General features: G+C 38.0%; 1 protein-coding gene and 1 non-coding gene across 8 annotated transcripts in view; one reads left to right on the top strand and one right to left on the bottom strand.

Annotated features, from left to right (window-relative positions):
* Positions 1–24,893, top strand: part of LOC105481062 (lysophosphatidic acid receptor 1) — a 170,417-nt gene that overhangs the window by 127,339 nt on the left and 18,185 nt on the right. The gene's annotated exons all lie outside the window — the stretch shown is intronic.
* Positions 13,467–13,576, bottom strand: LOC112426535 (U6 spliceosomal RNA). The gene has a single exon (XR_003017903.1). It is a non-coding gene; the product is annotated as a U6 spliceosomal RNA (small nuclear RNA).

The raw sequence follows: 24,893 nt of genomic DNA, 5'->3' as shown, positions 1-24,893 counted from the left end.
ACATGGCACAAGTATACATACGTAACAAACCTGCACGTTATGCACATATACCCTAGAACTTAAAGTATAATAATAATAATAATAATAATAATAATAATAAATAATGGCCTTCCTACGGAGGGTCTGAGTGATCCAGGCCACCTGGGTCTGAGTCACAAAGCCTGCATGCAATATTTATTATTCATTAATTTATTTCTGATTATAAAAGTAAATCATATCCTATATCAGTGTTTTATAGTATACAGAATCATTTAAATAAGGATACAAAATTGAGTCTGAACTTGACTACCATTTTGACATACTTCCATCCAGTGTGTCTTTTCTTGTGCCAATATAGCATAGTGGCTAGGAGCAAAGGCCTCTGGAGGTATCCAGATCCAGAGTAAGATCCCAGCCCCGTCATTCCTAGCTGTATTGCCCAGAGAAGTTTCATGACCTCTTTGAACCTCAACTTCTTCATTTGTAAAATACAAACAGTCCTATCTCATAAGGTTTTTGCCGAGAACTACCTGAGAAAGTATATTCAGTAAGCTTATTAGCACAGTGCCAATTATATGACAGGCCTCAGTAGATAATGGCTATTGCATGCTTATATGTGTGTATACATGCATTTAAATGTATATAGTAGTGTTATATAATTGATATTATACTCAAGATTCCTTTATCCTTTAAATTTAACATCTAACATTTTACCATAAGGTTATATCACTCTATACTTACCTGTTTGTTTGATTTTAGTCATTCATGTTATTACCATGATTTTCAAATTGATAATTTGATAACTTATTATTATATTGACAGACAGAAGTAAGAAGTAAGACACTCAGAAGTAAGCAAGAGAGAAAAATAAGGCACACTTGTTCAATTTTTCTTCTTTCTTAGGGTAGTCAGTGTTTCGTTTTTGATGATAACATATGGAAAAATAGCTAAAATCTACATCTAAGGAATTTAAACCATTCATATCCATTTACATCTTAATAATTCCAGAAATTTATTCTAAGAAAAATGAGTATGTACAAATATATTATTGTGGTTATATGTGTACATACACATGTGGACATATGTATGTGTGTATAGACACATGTACATATTTTGTATCATATGTTCACAGATTGGATTTTGGATCCTGGAGATGGAATTATAGATACTTTTTTGTTGTATATTCTTTTTTTTTTTTTTTTTTGGAGAGACAGAGTCTCACTCTGTCTCCCAGGCTGGAGTGCAGTGGCATGATCTCGGCTCACTACCGCCTCCACCTCCTGCGTTCAAGCGATTCTTCTGCTGCTGCTGCCTCAGCCTCCCAAGTAGCTGGGATTACAGGCACATACCACCACCACTGGCTAAGTTTTGTATTTTTAGTAGAGATGAGGTTTCAATATGTTGGTCAGGCTGGTCTCCAACTCTTGACCTCCAATGATCTGCCTGCCCCAGCTTCCCAAAGTGCTGGGATTACAGGCGTTAGCTACCACACCCAGCCTGTTGTATATTCATTTTCAAATAGTCTATAATGCATACTTTTTATTCTCGTGATCATAAAATGGCAATAAATATTACTGTTTTTTAAAACAAAAGAAGATAAAGAAAAACTATGAATCAGAAGCACACTTTAGAGGATACAATTATATGGGAAGTTTAAAAACCATAGAAATTATCCTTAAGGACAATGTCTGCATCTTAAATGAGAGACCTCCTTGACTGTGTTTGCATTCAGCTTGCACAAAGGGGCTCTCACTATCATTCTGATCATTAAATTCTTTTTTTTTAATTTGTGAAATCTGTTTTATTCAAGTTTCTTTCAAGCTAAGTGGCTAGAACTAAGGATAGGTTTCATTTTTGAGGATGAGATTAGCATTTGACTTAGCTCGAGAGCTAAAACATTAATTTTGAAGGACGAAAAGTAAAACAGAAGTATCATCTCAGCAAGCAAAATAAAACAAGCTTTTTTTTTTTTTTTTCCTTGAGTCTTTAATGGAGGAAGGAAGTGAAAAGAGATAAAAAGAAGCCTGTCTCTGCATACTGTACTAGGCATCTTACATGTCAGTATCAGCATTCTGCCTCTCTCGATAAGACTGTCAGCCTGGGAAAGAAGGAAACCAAGAATTATTCTCACAACCAGAATTGTTCTAGAAATTTTGTAGAAACACATTTATTAAAGACTGATATAGTTTGCCTGGGTCTCCACCCAAATCTCTTCTTGAATTGTAGCTCCTATAATTCCCATGTGTTGTGGGAGGGACCTGGTGGGAGATAATTGAATCATGGGGATGGGTCTTTCCCATGCTGTTCTGGTGGTAGTGAATAAGTCTCATGAGACCTGATGGTTTTACAAGGGGAAACCCCTTTCTCTTGGCTCTCATTCTCCCTCTTGCTTGCCGCCATGTGAGATGTACCTTTTGCCTTCCACCATGATTGTGAGGCCTCCCCAGCCATGTGGAACTGTGAGTTCATTAAACCTCTTTTTCTTTATAAATTATCCAGTCTCAGTTATGTCTTTATCAGCAGTATGAAAACAGACTAACACAAAGGCATTTGTGTACACAATGATAAAATGGTTTAAAAGTTAGGGAGACAGTGACATAAGACGAAGGGAAACAGGATTAGAATCAGGCAAAGGAGTTTGTAAGGTCTTAGGTGTGGAGCTTGCTTGTTCCTGGGAAGAGTTGTCTTTTGAGATGCTGGCATCCTTTGTGGGCAGGAACCAAAGGAAAAAAGCAATGAGGGAACTTCTTTTTGTCCCAAATCGCCTGCCAAAAATAAGTCAGTGATGCTTGTCAAGCTTGGACGTGTCTTGTTCATACAGTCTGGTAATAACCAGCCTTCTTGTGGAAAAATATAGCAGGTACCCAATTGAGCTTCTTAGACGTTCTCTCCTCTTTGAGCATGTAACCTTTCATCTACATTCTACAAAATAGTCACTTTGATCTTCCTACTCAACAATTTAAATGGATCCCCACTGCCTAAGAAGGAAAGCAGAAATCTCTTACCCTAATGTTCTCATCCTTCCGAAATCACATTGCAGCCTGTCCTTTAGTCTTTTTTTCCATAACTCCACTTCACTTGCTTTGTTCCATTCAGAATGTGCTTTTTGTTTCTGGACATACTTGATTAGGCTTATCTGCTGATCTACTCTGATTATTACATAGTTTTGTAATATCTGAAGCTAAAAATGGATATATATACTTATTGAAATGAACTTGATACGTGTGTGTACATATACATATATATATGTATAAATACCTTTCATCAATACTTTTGCAAAACTTTCATTTAGAGACTTTTAGAAACAAATTGTGTGTATGTATATTATGACAAGTTGGCACTGATTTTAATTTCTTTTAGGATAATGAACCTTTCTGATTTGGCTGACTTGTAGTAGTGGTAAATACTACCTATTGGAAACCTGTACTTAATCTAACAGGTGCTCTAAAAGTCTGTACTTTCTATGCAGCGTGGTCTGGCAGAAAAATGCTTTTGGAGTCAGACAGTTCAACACCTATCTGATATATATAAACAAGAATTATCTACATAGATACATAGCTAGATTCCTAGATAGATGGCACCTATTATATTCCAGATGGTTTTCTAGGTCAGGGAATATAATGAAAGATCTGGATTTGAATACAGACTTCAGTTTGAATGGAGCTTGACAAGTCAATTACTTTCAAGTTTAAGTTCCGCTCTGGGAAACAGCACAAATAGCACACATGACACCACTTCATAGGATGTGCTAAAGAGTAACTGGCTTAATGCCTATTAACCTCCTAACCTTGTTCCTGTGACAGTACTTTCTGAGGCAGAAAATCTGATCTTCCCAGGTTTGACCAGTTGCTCTGTTTAGCTAAGGTCAGCCCATTTATTGTTTGGGACAGTCCCAAGAGAGGCAAGATTAGCATCCTTTGAACTGAAAGGAACCCTTCTCATCTGGTGGGTGAAGAAGGAAGAACAGAGTGTCCTGGTGACATTTAGAATAGAATCTCTAGCCCTTCTCCTGTTTGAGTAATGAAAAAACTGTGATATGGAGACACTGTCTCCAGCAAGAAATTGATGGCTGTATTTCAATAGTTGGTTCAAATTTAGACTATGCCAGCTTCCATGGTTGATGAAAGCCTGAATATCCAAATACTATTTCCATTAATAAAACCTCAATGTTCCCAGAACGAGGAATGTCTGAAAACGGGTTTTATTGTGAAAGGAGAAGCTCATTTGGTGTTTCCTCTTCTCTTTTTGCTTTTAGAAGAAAAAAAACCGAGGAAACTCTGTAGTCAGCCAAAAGATCTTTGCCCCCTAATAATTCTTTTTTTAAAAACTGTCATGAAAAGATAAGAGTTTTACAGTTTTGTATTCTATCCCTGGGTCAGAGATCAAATATTTGCATTTGTAAAGAAATCGGAATTGTCTCTGAGGGGTGGAGATTCCTGGCAATGTTCAAGCTCACAAGCTGCACAATTCTGTAATGTGAAGTTCTAGTCACTTTGATGATGGAGAGGGTCACAGCAAAGAGTTCTGGCTTCATGGGTGGTCAGAAGTAGGGTGTGTTTAGAAAGAAGTAGTTTTTCTTTCCATTTTCTATTATTAAGTATTTAAAAGCTGTGATGTAGTCACATGGTTTCTGCATTGATACTGTGCTTTCCTTTCTCCCTCCCACAGCCCTCAGTAACCCAGATGTTTATTCTTCTATCTACCTGCCTTCACTTCCTATCACCCAAGGGTTTCTGCCTTTTAGGTTTTCTTCAGACTGAGATACTGTCTCCCTAGACTTTCTGCTTTCCAGCTGGCCCTTAAAACAATCACCCAGCCCTTTTCTGTATTACAAGTGTTAATTCTGATCTCAATTGGGAAATAGGCAAGTGGGAAAGATACAGGCATACCTTGGAGATATTGCAGATTTGGTTCCAGACCACTGTAATAGAGCAAATACTGCAATAAAGTGAGTCACACACATTTTTTGGTTTCCTGGTTCATATGATAGTTATGTTTGTAATATACTATAGTCTGTTAAGTGTGCAATAATAGTATGTCTAAAAAAAAGTACATACCTTAATTTAAAAAGCTTATTTCTTTAAAAATGCTAACTATCATGTGAGTCATAAGTCATAATCTTTTGAAAATATTTTTTCTTCTACTTAAATTTAAAAAAAGTATCTTAAGTTGTTTCTTAGTTTTTCAAATCCTCCACTTTTTTTTTTTTTTTTTTTTTTTGGATAGGATCTTCTCTGTTACCCAGGCTGGAGTGCAGTGGCACAATCTTGGTGCATTGCAGCCTCTGCTTCCCAGGCTGAAGCAATCCTCCCACCTCAGCCTCCCAAGTAGTAACTGGGCCACAGGTGTGCACCACCACGCCTGGCTAACTTTTGTATTTTGGGTAGAAATGACATCTTGCTATGTTACCCAGACTTGTCTCAAACTCCTGGGCTCAAGCAATCCACCTGCTTTGGCCTCTCAAAGTGCTGGGATTATAGGCGTATGCCACCATGCCCTGCACAGGTCATGATCTTTTTGCTGGTGGAAGGTCTGGCCTTGATGTTGATGGTTGTTGACTGATGAGAGTAGTGGTTGCTGAAGGTTGGGGTGACTGTGGCAATTTCTTAAAATGAGACAGTAATGAAGTTTGCCACATTGATTGAGTCTTCCTTTCATAAAAGATTTCTCAGTAGCATGTGATACTTTTTGACAGCATTTTACCCACAGTAAAACTTCTGTCAAAATCGGAGTCAATCCTCTCAAACCCTAGTGCTGCTTTATCAACTAAGTTAATGGAATATTTTCAATCCTTTGTTGTCATTTCAACAGTGACAACCAGGATATATTCTATCTCCAGAGACCACTTTCTTTGCTCCTCCATAAGAAGCAACTCTTCATCCATTAAAGTTTTATCATGAGATTGTAGCAATTTAGCCACATCTTCAGGTGCCACTTCTAACTCTAGTTCCTCTTGCTCTTTCTCCCAAATCTGTACTAACTTCCTCCACTGAAGTCTTGAACTCCTCAAAGTCATCAATGAGGGTTGGAATCAACTTCTTATAAACTCCTATTAATGTTGATATTTTGGCCTCCTCTTATGAATCATGGATGTTCTTAATGGCATCTAGAATGGTGAATTCTTTCCAGGAAGTTTTCAACTAACTTTGCTAAGATCCATCAGAGAAATCACTATCTATGGCATCTCTAGCTTTACAAAATGTACTTACTAAATAAGATTTGAAAGTCAGAATTACTCCTTGATCCATGGGCTGCAGAATGGATATTGGGTTAGCAGTCATGAATACAACATTAATATCCCTGTACATGTCCATCAGAGCTCTTAGGTGACTAGATACATTGTCAGCGAGCAGTAATATTTTGAAAGGAATCTTTGTTTCTTAGCAGGTCTCAACAATGGACTTAAAATATTCAGTAAGCCATGATATAAACAGATGTGTTATCCAAGCTTTGTTGTTCCATTTATAGACTATAGGCAGAGTAGCTTTAGTATAATTTTTAAGGGCTGTAGGATTTTTGGAATGGTAAATGAGCACCGGCTTCTGCTTAAAGACACACCAGCTGCATTATCCCCTAACAAGAGAGTCAGCCTACCCTTTGAAGCTTAGAAGCCAGACATTGACTTTTCCTCTCCACCTATGAAAATCCTAGGTGGAATTTCCTTTCTGTACTTATTGGTCAGTTATGTTGTGAAACTAACCTGCTCTAAAAATAACATTTGAGTTGGGCGTGGTGGCTCATGCCTATAATTCCAGCACTTTGGGAGGCTGAGGCAGGTGGATAGCTTGAGCTCAGGAGTTTGAGACCAGCCTGGGCAACACGATGAAACCCTGTCTCTCCAAAAATTGCAAAAAATTAGCCGAGCATGGTGGCAGGCACCTATATTCCCAGCTAGTCCCAGCTACACGGGAGGCTGAGGTGGGAGGATCACTTTTGAGCCCAGGAAACAGAGGTCACAGTGAGCCGAGATCACACCACTGCACTCTAGTCATGGCAACAGAGCCAGGCCCTGTCTCTAAATAAATAAATACATAAATAAAACACTTTATTTAATAAATGAAGCAAAACAAAAAGATCACTTGTCACAGATCACCAGAACAGATATAATAACGAAAAGTTTGAAATATTGTGAGGATTACCAAGATGTGACACAGACACAAAGTGAGCACATGCTACTGGAGAAGAGGTGCCACTATCCTTATGTGATATGGGGCTGCCACAAACCTTCAGTCTCTAAAAAATGTAATGAGCATAGTGAAATGAGCTGTGCCTGTACAAGTAGGTGCTAGGATCATGTAACTTATACTGTTACTGAAACACCAGGGGTTTGGTCTAGGTCCTGCTGCCTGCTGCACAGAAAGCCAATCACTGAGATGCCAAGCATTGCCAAGGAAGAAGGCTTTACTTGGGTGCTGCAGCTGAGGAGATGGGAGCCAGACTCAAACCCATCTCCCTGACTGACTAAAACCAAGGGTTTATATAGAAGGGAAAAAAAAGTCACAATGTGTAAGAAACAGGAACTAGAGAGGGGCAATGAATGCAATCATGACGAGTGAGGGATGTGGCATTTGGTGCAGTGATCTGGTGAGTTTCACTTCTTTGATACTTTTTTGAGAGGCCTGAAGGTCCTTTCCTAAGAAAGGAACTCAGATAAAATAAATATAAGTTTCAAGTAAGCTTTAAAACAAAAAAGGTCAATTTCTATGTTTATCAAAAAGAACAGTCTGTGGAACAATGGGGTTGGTTTCAATACTACCCTGGCATCTGATTGGTAGTTCTCTTGTCCCTTCTGAAATGGAAACTATAAGACTCCTTGAACATTTTTCTCTATGTGACCACACCAGTTCTTCTGAAAGGATGCTGGTCACACCTGCCCTTTCCCTTCAATATAGTTCTTTCCAGGAAGGGCAACTCCAAGAGCTGGCCCTTTGCATTTTCATGGCCTCTTAGGAAGTCGTATTCGTGTCAGGGAATTCCTGGTCCACAGAAGAAAAGGTACTTCCTCATAGTGCTTAGGTAACTTCACTAACTAATGAATCTCTCTGAAATACCAGAATGTTCCATTCATCCTCAAAATGTATTTTTTCCTTTAAGGTTATTCCGCTTTATATTTCCCTTTGGATTTCTCTTGAATATAATATATGACAAGAGACTAATTTCAGTAGTAATTTCCTGTTTTAATACTTTATGATGAAAATAATTATAATTCAGTACATTTAAATTTTAATAAAATAGCATCTAGACAATAACTTATTAGTATCAATTTACTAATATATAGTTAATTATAATCCATATAAATTTATTAATAGTTTATTAAGCATTAATGAATTATAAAAATATTTAAACAAATGTTATTTTAAAATAATTTAAGTAAAATATTTTAAAATAGCTTACTATTTATAAACATTTAGATATTTAAAATTAATAATAATTTAGTTCCTAGTTTAAATAGAAAAATGTTCCTAAAATATGCATAAGGGAAAAAAAAAGAAAAGAAGAACACACTATTTATTTCCGAAGAACAAGTAAACAAGAAGCAACTGATGAGAAGCAGAATTATTTGGGTTGGCTATAAGCCTTAGCCTCCATCTTCTGTAGTGTAATTTTCTTATGAATCTATTTTAGCTTTTCCCTGAAATCAGAATAGCTGTGTGTGTGTGTGTGTGTGTGTGTGTTTTGTCAAAGGTTAAGTCTTTCTTTTTTGATGTGAAAGTTTTAGAACAATTAAACTGATGTAAATCAAATTACTGTTCTTTGCATAGTAAGCCATCCTTATGCTCTCTGTAGTTTCTGCTCTTTCTGTTTTAATCTCTGCATTATTATTAATAAAAATTATTTTCTTCTGTAAAGATAACATATGATCAGTACAGATATATAGGGAAATATTAAGAATCAAAGAGAGAAAATAGTAACCTGTAGTCCCACCATGTAAAGAAAACACATATCCTTTATCTGAGATTTTCCTGTTGTCCAGACATGTGAATGTCAAGAGAGAATATAGAATTAATGAATCAAAACAGTTTCTGTGAACTCATATAGATGTTGCTTTACTGGAACCTGATTTTTAACATTGTTATAGAAAAGTCTGGGATCAGTCTGATTATTCTCCCTTTACAGGTAACCTGTTTATTTTGGCTGAGGTGGTTGTGTGTTCTTTATCCCTATAGTTTATTCCCTTTCTTTCACCAGAGTCTGTTCCATTAAAGACCAAGAATGATTACCCCTTACCTTTTTACAGAGCTAAGGGTATTAGAACCATCAGTGGCTCAGGGCCCATCAAGTCTCCAGTGAGTCATTCTAGGTTGTTCACCATATATCTCTGTTCATCTTAGCTTCTCTCTTCCTCTCTTGATTTTTCGCCGGACAGAATATTATCAGGAATATTTATTGTTTATGACATCGGGGCCATCAAATTCTTAAATAAGATTTAGTCCTTTCTCAGAGGTAGTATTATCCTTTTCTCCTTTTTGTTAAAGTGATATGATCAATGTAATTTTTAACATTTTTCAAATATATATCAACTTTTGAAATCAGATAGCTGCATGTAATACCAGAAAATGTACGTTCATAGAAGTTGTTTTGTTCTTAATTCTAGTTTTTTAAGTTACATAATTAAAATGTTAATGTGAATCCATTTTGCATCAATAAAGGATTTTTATATCATAATTTTTAGAAACTTCCTTTATCCTTAAGTTGGCCTTCAAAGCATATATATCCAGTGTCACTCCATAGATACTTTGGTTTTGCAAGTAAATATATAGTTCATTTACTTTATGTGATGTATTTGTTATGTTTTGTATTTGTTACGTTTTGTATTTGCCGAATATACTTATGCATTTTATGTGGAAAAGCATTTTAATTTAAAAAGTTTCATTCTAGAAGAAAATAAGCTGTTTTAAAAGTATTTTGATAACTGATTATGAGCCATAATAGTATTGTTGTTGTGAAGCATTTTATTTTCCTAAGTTTCAGAGTCAAACCCAAGAAAAATATTTTAATATGAAAAAATGTTCTACCACACAATGATCAGAATATGTACTTTTATTAGATAATATTTGGAGGTGACCATTTTGGCATATGTTTGGTTGGTACTAAAAATGAAAAGATAAACGTGCATTCCTAGCACAGGCTAAAATTATGTAGATGATACTCTTCATGATTATGTGTCTTTAATCAGAAGTAATCAGAAGTTTTCACCCAAAGAAAAGAACACACGGCTTGAAATAAGTTTTTTAAAAACATCACCAGTGTGAATATTATATTATACAAATTAAGAAGTAGGATTTTTTCCTTTTTTTTTTTTTTTTTTTTTTTTTGAGACGGAGTCTTGCTCTGTCGCCCAGGCTGGAGTGCAGTGGCGCGATCTCCGCTCACTGCAAGCTCCGCCTTCCAGGTTCACGCCATTCTCCCGCATTCCAGGTTCATGCCATTCTCCTGCCTCAGCCTCTCGAGTACCTGGGACTACAGGCGCCCACCACCACGCCTGGCTAATTTTTTGTATTTTTGGTAGAGACGGGGTTTCACAGTGTTAGTCAGGATGGTCTTGATCTCCTGGCCTCGTGATCCGCCCGCCTCGGCCTCCCAAAGTGCTGGGATTACAGGCGTGAGCCAGGGCGCCTGGCCGGATTTTTTCCTTTTTTTAATGAAACACATTACACCAAGGTAGGAAGGGTTAACATCATCCTACATGTAATAGAAGACAGAGAGTGGACCAGCAATGTAGTCAGATGGTTGATTCTAGAGTTCCAAGGATCTTAGAAGTCCCTAACATAAGCAGGGAGAATTTTGGCTTTAGAGGTAACATCTATCTTGTCCATAGAACTTGATGTATTTTTGTGCTATAACCTTTACTAATCTGATTTCTTGAAATGTTTTACTTTGTTTCCAAATCCATTGCTACCTATGGTGAAGTTTCTGACAAAGAGCATGCTCCTGGATTATAATAGCTACTGTAGAAAGCTTATTACATGTCAAGTGTTTGAGATACAGAAATTCATTTGGTTCTTATAGCACTGCTATAAATTAGGTATTACCATATCCTTTTCATAAACAAAGAAACTGAACCTCAGGGTATTGAGCCAGGACACTCAGCCAGCAAGTGCACACACTGGCATGTTCTAGCCCAGGTAGGTTCACCACTATCTGTCTAGGAAAAATAATTCCGTAGAACATAAGACACTGAGGAAATGTTTAGAGCCTTTTAAATCTTTACATATGACTGATAAGAAAATGGAAACCTTTTAACTTTTACGGTAAATGGTGCAATTAAGGTGTTTATACTTATTTATAAAACATAGCAGGCTGGGCGCGGTGGCTAACGCCTATAATCCCAGCCCTTTGGGAGGCCGAGGCAAGCGGATCATTTGAGGTCTGGAGTTTGAGACCAGCCTGGACAACATGGTGAAACCCCGTCTGTACTAAAAATAATAATAAACAAAAATTATCTGGGTGTAGTGTCACACGCCTGTAATCCCAGCTACTGGGGGAAGGTGAGGCAGGAGAATCGCTTCAACCTGGGTGACAGAGGTTGCAGTGAGCCAAGAGCATGCCACTGCAATCCAGCCTGGGTAACAGAGTGACACTCCGTCTGAAAAAAAAAAAATAGCAAAGGCATATTTTGTTTTAAATGCATGTTATTGTACAGTGTACCCAACCATCCATATATGACCTAGCACTTCTCAAAGGCAAATTATCTTGCCACTTATGCAGACTTGGAATAGGATAGCGTGGTGAACTGAGGAAGAAGTGAGAGCATGTTAAGTTGGTGGACCATGATCGGCATCAGCCAATTTTCATATAGTTCCTTTAGTTCCGGGGATTTGTTATAGCTGATCTAAGAGGATGCTGAATGAACAACAGTAAATAGTTAACTCTGCTTTTCTTATTTGTGTTCCGTACCAGAGGTGGGAAAGAAATGAATAATTCCTCTAAGTGGAAATGGTCCATGCTCCAGAGGGTTTATGCTACACTTGAAGTGTCTTCCTTCTGTCACTTCCTCTCCTCTCTACTTTGGGGTTTGTGAGAGATTGGAGTGTGTCATACAATATCCTCTTTGGATTGTGAACTTGCTTACAGTTTTCAGAGCACTTTGAAAGACATCTGAATAATAAGGGATAACACAGGATGGATGAGAAGAATTAAAACCTGTAATAATGTATAGAATTATCACTGGGTGTGGTCCAGGTTGTCTTTCAGACCTACTTCTCCAGCCACTCCTATTTCAAAGATGTGGCAGTTAAGGTCCAGGAATTTCTGGTGATCCACATTCCTAGTTAAGAGTCAGAAACATGCTCCAGTGTAGTTCTGTCTCCGAATGAGGTAGCTCATAGCCTAGGGCTTTGCTGTGAACTTTATGCTTTTATTTATATTGAGTCATTTAATATGCAGAATCTCAAAGATATTGAGGACTTTTGGGATTATACTTCAATTTATTATGTCTTTGAATATACCTCTGAATAATTTTCCTTTTGGTTGCTCTCTCATTACAATACACATATGACTTATCACAGTCTACTGATATCAACGTTTTACCACTTGGAGTGACACATGGGAGCCTTATTTTCATTGAAACGCTTTTACCTTTCCCTCTTTTAAATATTATTATCTTGAGTATCAGATGGTGTTATAATGTTTGTTTCAGTCATCTAATATGTCTTATGAAACTCATGAGGAGAATCATCTATCATATGTAGCCATATTTCAGCTTGTTTTTTTGTTATTTTCTTTCCTCATGCTCCAAGATTCCATCTTCCATCATTTTCTTTCTGTTCAAAAAACTTATTTTAGCAATTTTTAAAAGGTCTGCTAGCAACACAATCTTTTTGTTTCTTGCATCTGAGAATGTTTCTGTATTCCCTTCATTCTTGAAGTATCATTTTCCTGGATATAGAATTTGAAGATGACAGTTCTTTGTTTTCAGCACTTGGAAAATGCACCTTGTCCTTCTGGCCTGTATGGTTTCAGGTAAGAAATTTGCTGTTATTTGAGTTGATGTTCCCTAATGGGTAATATATTGTTGCTCTCGGAATGTCTGAATGCTTTCAAGACTTCTTTTTTTCAATTCACTTCTCAAAATTTTAATTATGAAATGTCCTGATCTGGATTTCTTTGGGTTTATCCTGTTTGAGATTTATACAGCTTATGAATCTGTAGATTTGTATTTTTTTGCCAAATTTAGAAAATTTTAAGTCATTTTTTTAAATATACTTTTTCAGACCTACTCTCTTTTTTTCCCTCTGTGCTGGACCTCTGTAATATGAATGTTGAACATTTTGTCATTGTGTTACAAGTCCTGGAGGGTCTGCTATTTGTCGGGTTTTAGTCTATTCTTGTTCATAGTGAATAAATTTGGTAATTCTGTTGATTTGTTCTCAGGTTCACTGATTCTGTCCTTTGTTGCCTTCATTTTACTATTGAACCCACTAAGTTTATATTTGTTGTACTTTTTAGTTTTACAATTTCCATTTGGTTGTTTTTTTAATTTCTTAAAAAATATGGAACACGTCACGACTTTGCATGTCACCTTTGTGCGGGGGACCATGCTAATCTTATCTATGCTGTTCAAATGTTAGCGTATTTGCTGCTGAACTGTGAGCGCTGTGGTTCTTTTTTTGTAACTTCTAGTTCTTGGCTGAGATTTTCTGTTTTTTCATTTGTTTCTAAATAATTTGCAATTATTCATTGCACCATTTTGAGGATGGGTGCTTTAAAATATTTGTCAATAAGTTCTTCATCTGATTCATCTCAGGGTTAGTGTCCATTGTCATTTCAGAGTCAAGTTGTGATTTTCCTGATTTTTGGTTTGATGGGTAATTTTTCATTCTATCCTGGAATTTGGCTATGGTGTTAGGAGACTCCGAGTCTGATTTAAATCTTTTGTTTTAGTAAGCAGTCATCCCATTTAGGTTTAGCAAGAAAATCCTTGCCTAATTTTGTGGGCTGTGCATCCAATAACAATTACATTTTCAGAGACTTTGTGGTGCTATTTTGGTCTGCTTGGTTTATCTGGGGCTGCTGGGGTTCCTCCTGGTACCTGCTGGTGCTGCCTGAAGGAGTGGAGCTCCTGGGTAAAGCCTCATGATGCCTCTGATGGGGGTAGAGGGAATACAAACAGATATCCTGGAGACAGGCACTAGTGCTGAGGACTGCCCCTCTCTCCAAGGAAAACACTTCCCAGGTGGTGCCTTTTTTTGTGGCAGGATCCCCTTTGCTAGTGATGCAAGGCACCTGCTGTTTTTTATTGGAGGAAGGAAGTCTTAGGCTTGGTGAGTAAGGAGAGTGCTTTCCTGTCTCATAGTCAGCAGGTATATTGGTCTCACACTGCTAATAAAGACATACCTGAGACTGGGTAATTTATAAAGGAAAGAGGTTTAATTGACTCCCAGTTCCACATGGCTGGGAAGGCCTCAGGAAACTTATAATCATGGTGGAAGGGGAAGCAAACACATCCTTCTTCACAAGGCCGCAGGAGAGAGAAGTGTTGAGCAAAGTGGGAAACACCCCTTATGAACTCATCAGATGTCGTGATAACTTAATATCACAAGAACAGCTTAAGGGTATCCACCCCCATGATTCAGTGACCTCCCACCAGGTCCCCCACAACACGGGATTATGGGAACTACAATTCAAGATGAGATTTGGGTGGGGACACAGCCAAACCATATCATCATGGCTCCTGCTCCATTTTCCCTGGCTAGTACCGCTGGTCAGCCTGGTAGTGTTATTGGGACTCCCCTTTGGTCTGAGTGGGAATGAGCCTATTTGGGCTGGCCACTAGGATGAGGCCCTAGAAACACTGGGCTTGGGTGACCTTCTGTGAGGTTGTGGGTTGTAAGACACTGTCACTATGACATTCCTCTAGTTGTGAGGTATCTAACCAGTTCATCTTTTGGAGTTCTCTGGCTTCTTTTTGTGTTTTTTCTAGGGTTTATATTTATACTTAGCTGGGAGGAACAGGGAAAAAGTATCCATACAATCTTGTCCAGACCAGAATTCTTGTGCAGGGATTATTTTTGGTTAGAGGTGGGGTGGGAGAAGACCCGTAAGACTACTCATAATAGAAAAAATGAATTTGGTTTGTGGCTTTGTTTCAGTAGAAAGTTCTCTATTTCTTTATGTTTCTACCTTTCATAGTTCCCTGTAAACAAAACTGAAATGCAGTCTACCTGCCTTCTTTCTTCCCCCTACGTCATAATCACGCTGTGATATGGTTTGGCTGTGTCCCCACCCAAATCTCATCTTGAATTGTAGCCGCCACAATTCCCACATGTCATGGGAGGTACCTGGTGGGAGGTAATTGAATCATGGAGGTGGGTCTTTCCCATGCTGTTCTCATGATGGTGAATAAGTCTCATGAGATCTGATGGTTTTATAAAGGGCAGTTCCCCTGCACACACTCTCTCTTGCCTGCTGCATGTAAGACATACCTTGCTCTCTCACCATGATTGTGAGGCCTTCCTAGTTATGTGGAACTGTGAGTCCATTAAACCTCTTTCCTTTATAAATTACCCAGTCTCAGGTATGTCTTTATTAGCAGCATGAGAACAGACTAATATATGCTGCCTCTATGGGCTTCAATGAGCTGAAATTCTTACATCTTTAGGAGTGTGGAGGAAGAGTTAAAGCCTCATTTTCAGTTTTGCCACTCTTGTCGTAGTGGGAATGTGAGTCAACAAATACTCTATCTTTAGGCCACCACTTCTCCTTCTCACCACTTCCTCCTAATCACCTCTTGTCAAATTCACCGGCTGGGAAAAATGAGCTTTTAAAGACAGTCAAATCTTATATGTCAAACTCAAAAAGGGAAAGAAACCCCAAGTGTAAATGCCATCTGGCTTTATTTACTCATCCTCGCCCATCTCAGAAACATTTTGAACAGATGCAGGCTTTCACTCTAAAGAGCAGTTTATAGGAACAGATTGAAGAAAAGGTTTGTTTTAAACATTTCAGCACTATAATTAGATTCAATTAAATTTGTCACTAAGTGTTCTGTAACTTAAGATGTCCTAGCCCTTGGCACATATGAGCAAAAATCTAAAAAACACAGGGAAGGTGCTGATGAAGGTTTTGGATGAGGGTTCAAATAACCAAATACTACCTTCACTTTTAAGATATATCTAAAAGAAAAATTTAAAGTAGTAAATATAAGTCTATAAAATACAAATGGAATTCTTAAATTTCAGGAAACACCCAGAGATTCAGAAATGAATCATATTTCCTCATTTGTTGGGCATTAAAAATGTAATTTTATACTAGTGATAGCAACAGGGTCAAGAAAGCCTGGGAATGGTGCCAGAAACTGTAACATTGGTTCTTCTTTAGATGAATTTATGTGTGACTATAAATGCTATGAAATGTTCTCAGGTAGGAAAGTACTTGTGGCACAGAAGAAAATTCCTGTTCTCTTGAATTTTGGGGGAAAACTTTATCATAAGTTATTCTAGGTATGAAATAATTTACAATTGTAATTTTAATTTTAACATGGTGGAAGTGAGAAATATGGATCACTAAAGATGCTCACATCCTTTTCCCTGGAACCTGTGAATATGCCACTCCACATGGCAAAAGAGACTTTGCAGATGTGATTAAGTTAAAGGCCTTGAGACAGGGAGGTTTTATGCTGGATCACTGGCTTTGGAGATAGAGGAAGGGTCCATGAGCAGTGGAAGCTTCTGGAAGCTGGAAAAGTCAAGGAAACCGATTCTTCCCTGGATCCTAAAGAAAGAATTACAGCTCTGCTAACACTTTGATTTTAGCCTAGCAAGGACTCACATCAGATTTCTGACTTCTAGAATTATAAGATAATAAATTTGGGTTATTCTGAGTCAGAAAATTTTGTGATAGTTTGTTACAGCAGAAATAGAAAATGAATACAAATAAGTGAGTTATTTTAAAGAGTGTTGCTATTTGTCTCATATAACTTTTTATGTAAAAGCATTATCTACACCACTGACTTTGCCCTGGGAAAACATTTGGCAATGTTTGGAGACATTTTTTATTTTCGCAATTGGGGCTGTGGGGGGTGGTGGTGTATTACGGGCATCGAGTGGGCAAAAGCCAGCTGTGCTGCTAAATATCTTACAATGGAATGAACAGTCCCACAAGAAAGAATCTCATCTAGCCAAAGTAGAGAAATTCTGAGCTAGGTTAATTTATATACTCAAAGCATGTAGGAAATTGAGGCTTCCCTATTCAGTTTGCTCTAAACTAACTGCATAGTCTAGAGCTGCACTGTCCAATAGGGTAGCTATTAGACACACATGTCTGTTCAAATTTAAATTCATTACAGTTAAACAAATTGAAAAATTCAGTTTCTCAGTTGCACTCATCATTTTTCAAGTGCTTGATAGCCATATGTGCCTAGCGGCTACCACATTCAACAGCTCTGATACAGAACATTTCTATCATTGCAAAAAGTTCTATTGAGTGCTGATCTTCTAGACTCTTGCTACCCAAAGTGCTGTACATGGATGAGTAACATTAGCATTACCTGACAGCTGTTAGAAATGCTGACTCTCATGTCCCACTCCAGACCTACCGAATCGGAATTTGTGTTTTAATAGATCTGTCAGTGATTCATGTACACATTCAAGTTGGTGAAGCACTGGTCTAGGTGATTTTCTCTTGCTTTCTTTCTCTCCCTGTCATTTCCTTTCTCCTCCCTCTGCTATTCCCTGCACTTATGTTTCCCGTTTAGCTACATAAATGCCTTTCTTCTCAGCTTCAGTTTCTGGTCTCCTCAAGCCGGGTCTGTGTTTTATTTCATCTCTATATTCTCCCAAAGACACTGACCACATTGCATTGCACAAGATAGCTGCTTGACACTATTTATGGATCAAATGAACTTCTGAAAATTCTTGATGTAGATAATTTTCGTTTTAACTGAATGGATGGATGCCATCATTTTTACTTTGTACTTTAATTCAGACATTTCCTAGAGTTTCAACTGTGAAAAAAGATAGTCATTTCAAATGTCTAGAAATTTCATAGTAAATTGAAGCTTCCTAATGATTTCACATTGTGAAGAAGGAAACTCATCCTAAGTATCCTATATTCTGATTCTTTATGTGTAATAAAATGTAGCCAGTATTTCCATTCTTAACATTAATTCTCCAGAACAATCATTTGGGTAATGGAATAATTTGTATTATATTTTAAAAAAAACAATTATCTGATATTTGTCCAAGGAACCTAAGGGGATTATCAGGTTTTTGGTATTTATCAAAATCTGTTACTTTATATGATGGTTACAACTACAAGGAATTATCTCATTTTTTTTCTTTGCACGAATGCAGTGAAAACACTCATAGGATGTTTTGGAGTTAAGGTGACACACATTATGTGAAAGGCCTGATTTTATGAATACTGCATCTTACAATAAAAATAAGAATTCAGTGCTGCAGAAAAGGAGCAAGTTAAAAATTCTAGTTTAATTAGCCAGAGATTTCTCAGGCTGTTAAGTGATCTCCTTCATTTTGCAGATGAAGAATTTGAGGCCTAGAGAAGTTGGTGCTAGTCAAAAGATCAAACCATTGCATGTTTTGTGGAAAGGACAATATTGGAGGCTTGCTTTTAAACATAGCTGTCTTCATCTCGTAAATTTGTGCTGTAAACCAGATGACCCTTGAGGACCCTTGCAACTTTTAAAACATTTTAAATCCGGTTCTCCCACTCTAAATATAGTATTCTTAGAGTTTCATACTGCCTCACTGTAGACTATTTCTGTCTGGAGAAAAGGATGGGTAAATGGATGGAAGCTGTCACTACAATACTAGTACAAAAGTTAGATTTAAATTCATGTTTCTTTGCACATGGTAATCTACATAAAAATGTTTTTACTTCATATGTAAATGAATAAAAGTGCCAAGTTATGTTAATTCTCTGATAAAATAATTTTGTAATTCCAAAGCTACTGGGCAAAGTCAAACAGACACATATATTTTAAATTTCTAAAAGCAAAACTAGCACTGGAAAAAATAACTTGGTCTAGAAATATTGGTTTGTATTGCTTGGAATTGTAAGCGTTGTGCTGTTTTAGGGTCCTTTTTACCCTTCAGGATAGAGCCTTGGCTTTCACTGGACTCCCACAGGCACCAGTGTCACAGAAATGAGTCACTAGTTTTTTCAACTCTTGAAATACGTATCTGAAGACCAGTGAAAATCTGACTTGTCAAGACTATGATTCTAATTACTAGGGTTTCTTGAGCTCACTGTTTTTGCTATTAAATATTTTCTTCCTTCCTCCAGAAATTCTGCGTTTGAGGATTTTATGTATCCCTTGTGAAATAATCCCCAAGTAATGAAAATTCAACAATAACAGCAACACAGAGACAATGATCCTTGACTACAGTAGTGTGGATATCTGCTCATTAAAAAAAAAAGAAAAGGAAAAAGAAAATCAAAGGCCTTATTTTAATCTATATCTAGTTATTTTTTCTACTTTTAAATGTTCCTCCCTGTCTTTCTAGAATTAGTTCTCCAGTTATCTTTTTCCTTCTACCTTAAGTTGTCTTATCTTCAAAGACAGTGTGATGGAGCTTAGTAAGGATGCTATGATTTGAAGAACACAGATGCCTCTAACTTATGGAAGAGGAAGCCAAATGCTGTTCCACTCTCAGATAAACAGATGACACGGATGCAAAAGTTTCTCCCTATAAGATCTGTTTGTAATTCTGATGCATAAGAACTTTGCCAGCATGCTAAGGGGGTTGAAGCATACTGTATTAGTCTGTTTTCACACTGCTGATAAAGACATACCGGCAACTAGGCAATTTACAAAAGAAAGAGGTTTATTGGACTTATGGTTCCACATGACTGGGAGGCTACACAATCACGGAGGAAGGCAAGGAAGAGCAAGTCACATCTTACATGGATGGCGGCAGGCAAAGAGAGAGCTAATGCAGAGAAACTCCTGTTTTTAAATCAGATCTCATGAGACCCATTTGCTATCACGAGAACAGCACAGGCAAGACCCTCCCCATGATTCAGTCATCTCCCACCAGTCCCTTCCATAACACGTGGGAATTATGGGAGCTACAAGATAAGATTTGGCTGGGAATACAGAGCCAAACCATGTCAGGTAGGAAGGCAGGATTCAGGAAAATAAATGTCTCTGTCTGATTAAAGAGTTCACTAAAAAGTTACGTATTCAAATACAAGTCATTTAACTCACCCCCTCCCAAATTTTAAGTCATGCTTCAATGTATTCTGTGTTTACTTCAAGTTCATACAGTGCTTAAATCCCAAAGTCACCAATCTAGTAACCTCACTCTGGGTCATCCTTAGTGTAGTATTCTACCAGATCCTTTCCTTTGTTTTTCTTGCCTACTTAAGTGTAGGGTTACTTTCTAGATCATACCATGGAGTACAATGGGGAATGTTGTAAAAATCAAATACTTAAGTGCAAAACACAAAATAAGTTGTAATTGAGTTATAATCAGACTAAGCAAATAAAAAGCATTCTGAGATGCCTTTTAAATGTTTCAAATGTGGGTTGCCCCTGATAAATTTAATTAAGCATTATAAAGATATATAAATGCATTTAAAAGATGTAATTGCACGTCAAAACTTTACATAGTTAAAAATCAAAAGGCCACAAATGACCTGAATAAATAGCAGGAGTCTGAAAACTAACTGTCAAAAAGAAAATTGTCAGCAATGTTTTTGAAAATAAGAGGGCCCTAGAAAGTATCCAGCACAGTTAAAAATCTTTCGTGGTAACAAGAATAATTATGAGCAGGACTTGAAGTTCTTCATTAGCATCATATACCTGGATTAAATGGAGCAATACATTTCTCCCTCTAATCTAAACTGGAAGCGAGCACTTTACTGGTTTACAGTTAAAGGAAGACAAAGGAATTGACCCAGCTTACATCTTCCCTAATGAAATTTTTCACTCTGTAAACCTGATCTGATTAAGATCTTTGACAAAGAAATGTATACGAAATGGATGGGTGAATGGCATGAGAAGCAAGAGAAGTGCCCAGGTGTCCCAACGGCTGTCTTTCTATTCTTCACACGGGGCCAACATGAAGCCCCTCTGGGCTGCATCTGGTTCTCTTTTGTTGCTACTTTATTTCTTAGGAAAATTCTTTTTATTGTTTTTTAGCCAGAACTGTTCTGCAATGAAATTCTCTCAGTGCTGGCCTTTGCCCAGCAGTCCAGCTGTTTCTGTAGGGTGGGGTCCAATCTTACCGAGGTGGCCAGAGTGCATCCAGCTCCAAACACCCCCGGTCAGTGCTATGTGGTCTGATAAGTCTCCACCAGACCCTCCCAAGCTGTAACCTGTGAAAAACAGAAATACAAGGCCTGCATGTTCGCTCCCTAAAGAGTTCCCTCCCTGGCTTATCTGTTTTCCTCAAACATCTCAACTAGGTCAGGCCCTGTCATTGAAAAACAAGTGGGTTTCCCCTAGTTTCCTAGCTAAGAAGATCTGGCCTCTGCCTTAGGCCCTGACTGGGGGTCCCCGTGCAGCAATAACTAATTGTGCAGCCTACACAGCCAAGTGACCAGGCCCTAGTGTCTGCCCGAGAGGAGAGGTTGGAGCAAGCCACCCAGAAGCTTTGCTGGCTACACCTGGCTGTGGGCAGCTGTTCTGGCTATGTAGGGGCATCCACTACACCCTGTCTTCCCAGGCTCTCTAAAGCCAGAAGGATTTCATCCTTTTCCAGAATGTGGTACTTTAGCAGGCTGAGATAGCCCATTCCTCTTAGAAATTATTCCCCTTTACTTGAAGGATGGTAAAATAAAGGACCATTTAAACTTTTAAACTTACCTCAAATTCTTTTTCAAATGAGATAGGGTCTAAAATTAAGACATTAAAAGCAAATACTCATTTTAGATTTTTTTTTTATTTTTTAAGACTAGGTCTTGTTCTGTCCCCCAGGCTGGAGTGCAGTGGCGCAATCATAACTCACTGCAACCTCGACCTCCTGGGCTCAAGCGGTCCCCACACCTCGGCCTCCCATGTCGTTGGGACCACAGATGTGCTCCACTGCACCTGGCTGGTTTTTTTTTTTTTACTTTTTCTAGAGATAGGGTTTCACCTTGCTGCCCAGGCTGGTCTTGAACTCCAAGGCTCAAGCGATCCTCCCACCTCAGTCTCCCAAAAGGCTGGGATTATAGGTGTGAGCCACTGCACCTGTCCCTTATTTTTAATTTTAAGCAAAAAGGGGACTGGCTCTGAAGTTCAAGAAGTCATCAAGAAATGCTGATGGGTGACTTCAGCATCGTTTCAGATGAAAGGACAGCCTGATGTCACTCTGTGACTAGGGTAATGGCATTGTAGGGAGTACAGCTTCCCACTTTGCTATCTCTAGGTTGGGAGAACCAATAACAGTTCACCCAAAATATCCACATTTCTTGGAGGCCTAACCTTTGGGTATTCACTGAAGAGGAAAAGGAAATAAATGAAGGGAACCCATTAGGTGGCTCTGTGCTTCATATTCCACTTGCAGTGTCTCATTCAGTCCTCACAATAGTGCTGAAAGTAGATCATATCCCCATTTGACGCATAAGGAAATTGAGGCTGGACAAAAGTGAATAACTTGTCCAATGTCCCATAAGCAGTAAGGAAAAGAAACAGTGTTTGACCTCAGGTCTGTCTCTTTCCTCCTGTAAAAGATGAATACATACCTTTTAAAGTCCTCCAAATTATGCAGCCTTGGAGATTAAAAGAAATTTTATTTCCAAGATATCTCTAGTTTTCTTCCTCCCCACTAACTAGCTTCTTGAGTTCCCATGTGAATATTGTCGTGCATTTCCTTAATTATTAAAGAAAAACATGTTTCTTTTTTTAATGGTAAATAGTGTTTAATAAAGGTTTTATCATTATTTTAAAAACATTTTTAATGAAGTTCTTTCCATTGAAGCATTTCTAATTTATTCTAATGAAGCATTTCCACAGAATTAAAAAAAGTAATAATTTAGGGTTAGTTATCTACATCAATATCATTATCAAAGTCCACTGTCTGTCTTTCCTCTTTTCTCCTCCTGCTTAGACCAGGGAGCATAGTAGATGTACTTCATGCGGGCCAGCACCCTGAGGCCACGTGTAAGCAGGTGGGAAAATGATGTCCATGAAACAGACAGTCCCATACCACTTTTAGTTACAAACACTTACCCTGGATGAGAGCAGGAATTGAGACCAAGTTTGTGTCCCAGTGGGTTCCAGGACTTTTTTTCCCGTCAATTTCCACCCTGTCCTGGGCAGGCTTAGAAAAACGTATTTCTTACCAAAAAATTTACAAAAACAATGTTTACATTAAAATTTAAAGTCCATGCAACTGCCTCTGGTTCCTAAAGGTAACTGCTGCCAATGATTTGGTGTGTATCCTTCTAGACATTTTTTGAAATGCACATAGGGTACACATGCATATAAGACCTATAGCAATTTTATAATAAGCGACCTATTGTAAATGATGTAACTTTACAGACTTAATGTAATGTGCATATCTTCCCATGTGGGTAACTATGGTAGAGCAGTGCCAATCTGCTTAATGGCTGCTTACTACTCCACTTATGTATCCTATCAGTGGATATTGAGATAGTTTCTAATTTTCTACCATTATGAATATTTCATTGAACATTTTGTGGTCGTATTTTTATATGCTTCTTCAAGTATATCTGGATGATACACTTCTAAAATGGAATTGTTGAGTAAAAAAGGACATTATACATTTAGATAGATATTGCCAAATTGCCCTTCAAAAAGATGGTCAAATGACTCATCTATCAACAGTGTATGAGTGTGCCCATTTATTTATTACCATTATGTCATTAGTAGGAGCATTTTAAATCTTTCCCACTCTGCTAGCTATTCTTTTTAAGATCAGAATAACATATTTAATACTGATGAACTTTAGTTCTGAAGCCAAAGCACTTGCTAACATTTCGTCCCTCGATCAACAGACTCAACCACCCAGCCACAGATATTGCTGGACAATCATGGGTTTCCCCAGGAAGGGCACAGCCTGCACCACTAAGCTTATTGAGTGTTTTTGAGCCAGCCAGCCTGCCTGCCTGCCTTCCTCCCTTTCTCCCTTCCTTCCCTCACAGAGTGAGACTTCTCTTGGAGTCTCACTCTGTCACCCAGGCTGGAGCGCAGTGGCATGATCTCAGCCGACTGTAACCTCTGCCTCCCAGGTTCAGGCGATTCTCCTGCCTTAGCCTCCCAAGTAGCTGGGATTACAGGCACACGCCATCTCACCTGGCTAATTTTTGTATTTTTAGTAGAGATGGGGTTTCACCATGTTGGTCAGGCTGGTCTCGAACTCCTGACCTCATGATTCACCTGCCTCAGCCTCCCAGAATGCTGGGATTACAGGCGTGAGCCACTGCGCTGGGCTGAGCTATGAGCTACTTTATACAGGTAACAAGAAGAAGAAACTAAAGATGGTTGGTGCTGGCCTTTCTAGTGTTGGTCAATCTCTTCCTCACTCTCTCTCTCTGTCATTCTCTCTTTCCTACTTTATTCAACTATAATTGACATATAACATGTTGTTGCATATATTGATAGTTTGTTTCTTTCTATTTATTACTGACTAGTATTCCATTGATCACAAACACTACTGTATATTCATCTGTTGATCTGTGGATGGACTTTTAGGTTGTTTCTAGTTATTGACTATTACAAATATTTTGCCCTGAGCATTTCATACACATCTTTGTGTGGACATATTCTTTCCTTTCTCTTGGATAAATATTAAGGAGTAGAATGGCTGAGTCATATGATATGTGAATGTTTAACTTTTGAAGAAGCTGCCAAACTGTTTTCCAAATAATTAATACCATATTACATTTTCACCAGCCGTGATGAAAGTTTCAGTTCCACTATATCCAAGTCAGCATTTGCTAGGGTCACTCTTTTAAAATTTGGACATTCAGTGGGTGTGCAGTCATATCTCATTGTGGATTTA

This window comes from Macaca nemestrina, chromosome 14 (assembly GCF_043159975.1).
Source record: "Macaca nemestrina isolate mMacNem1 chromosome 14, mMacNem.hap1, whole genome shotgun sequence".
NCBI lineage: Eukaryota > Metazoa > Chordata > Mammalia > Primates > Cercopithecidae > Macaca > Macaca nemestrina.
The sequence above is the reverse complement of the archived record's forward strand: the minus strand, read 5'-3'. Positions and strand labels throughout refer to the sequence as shown.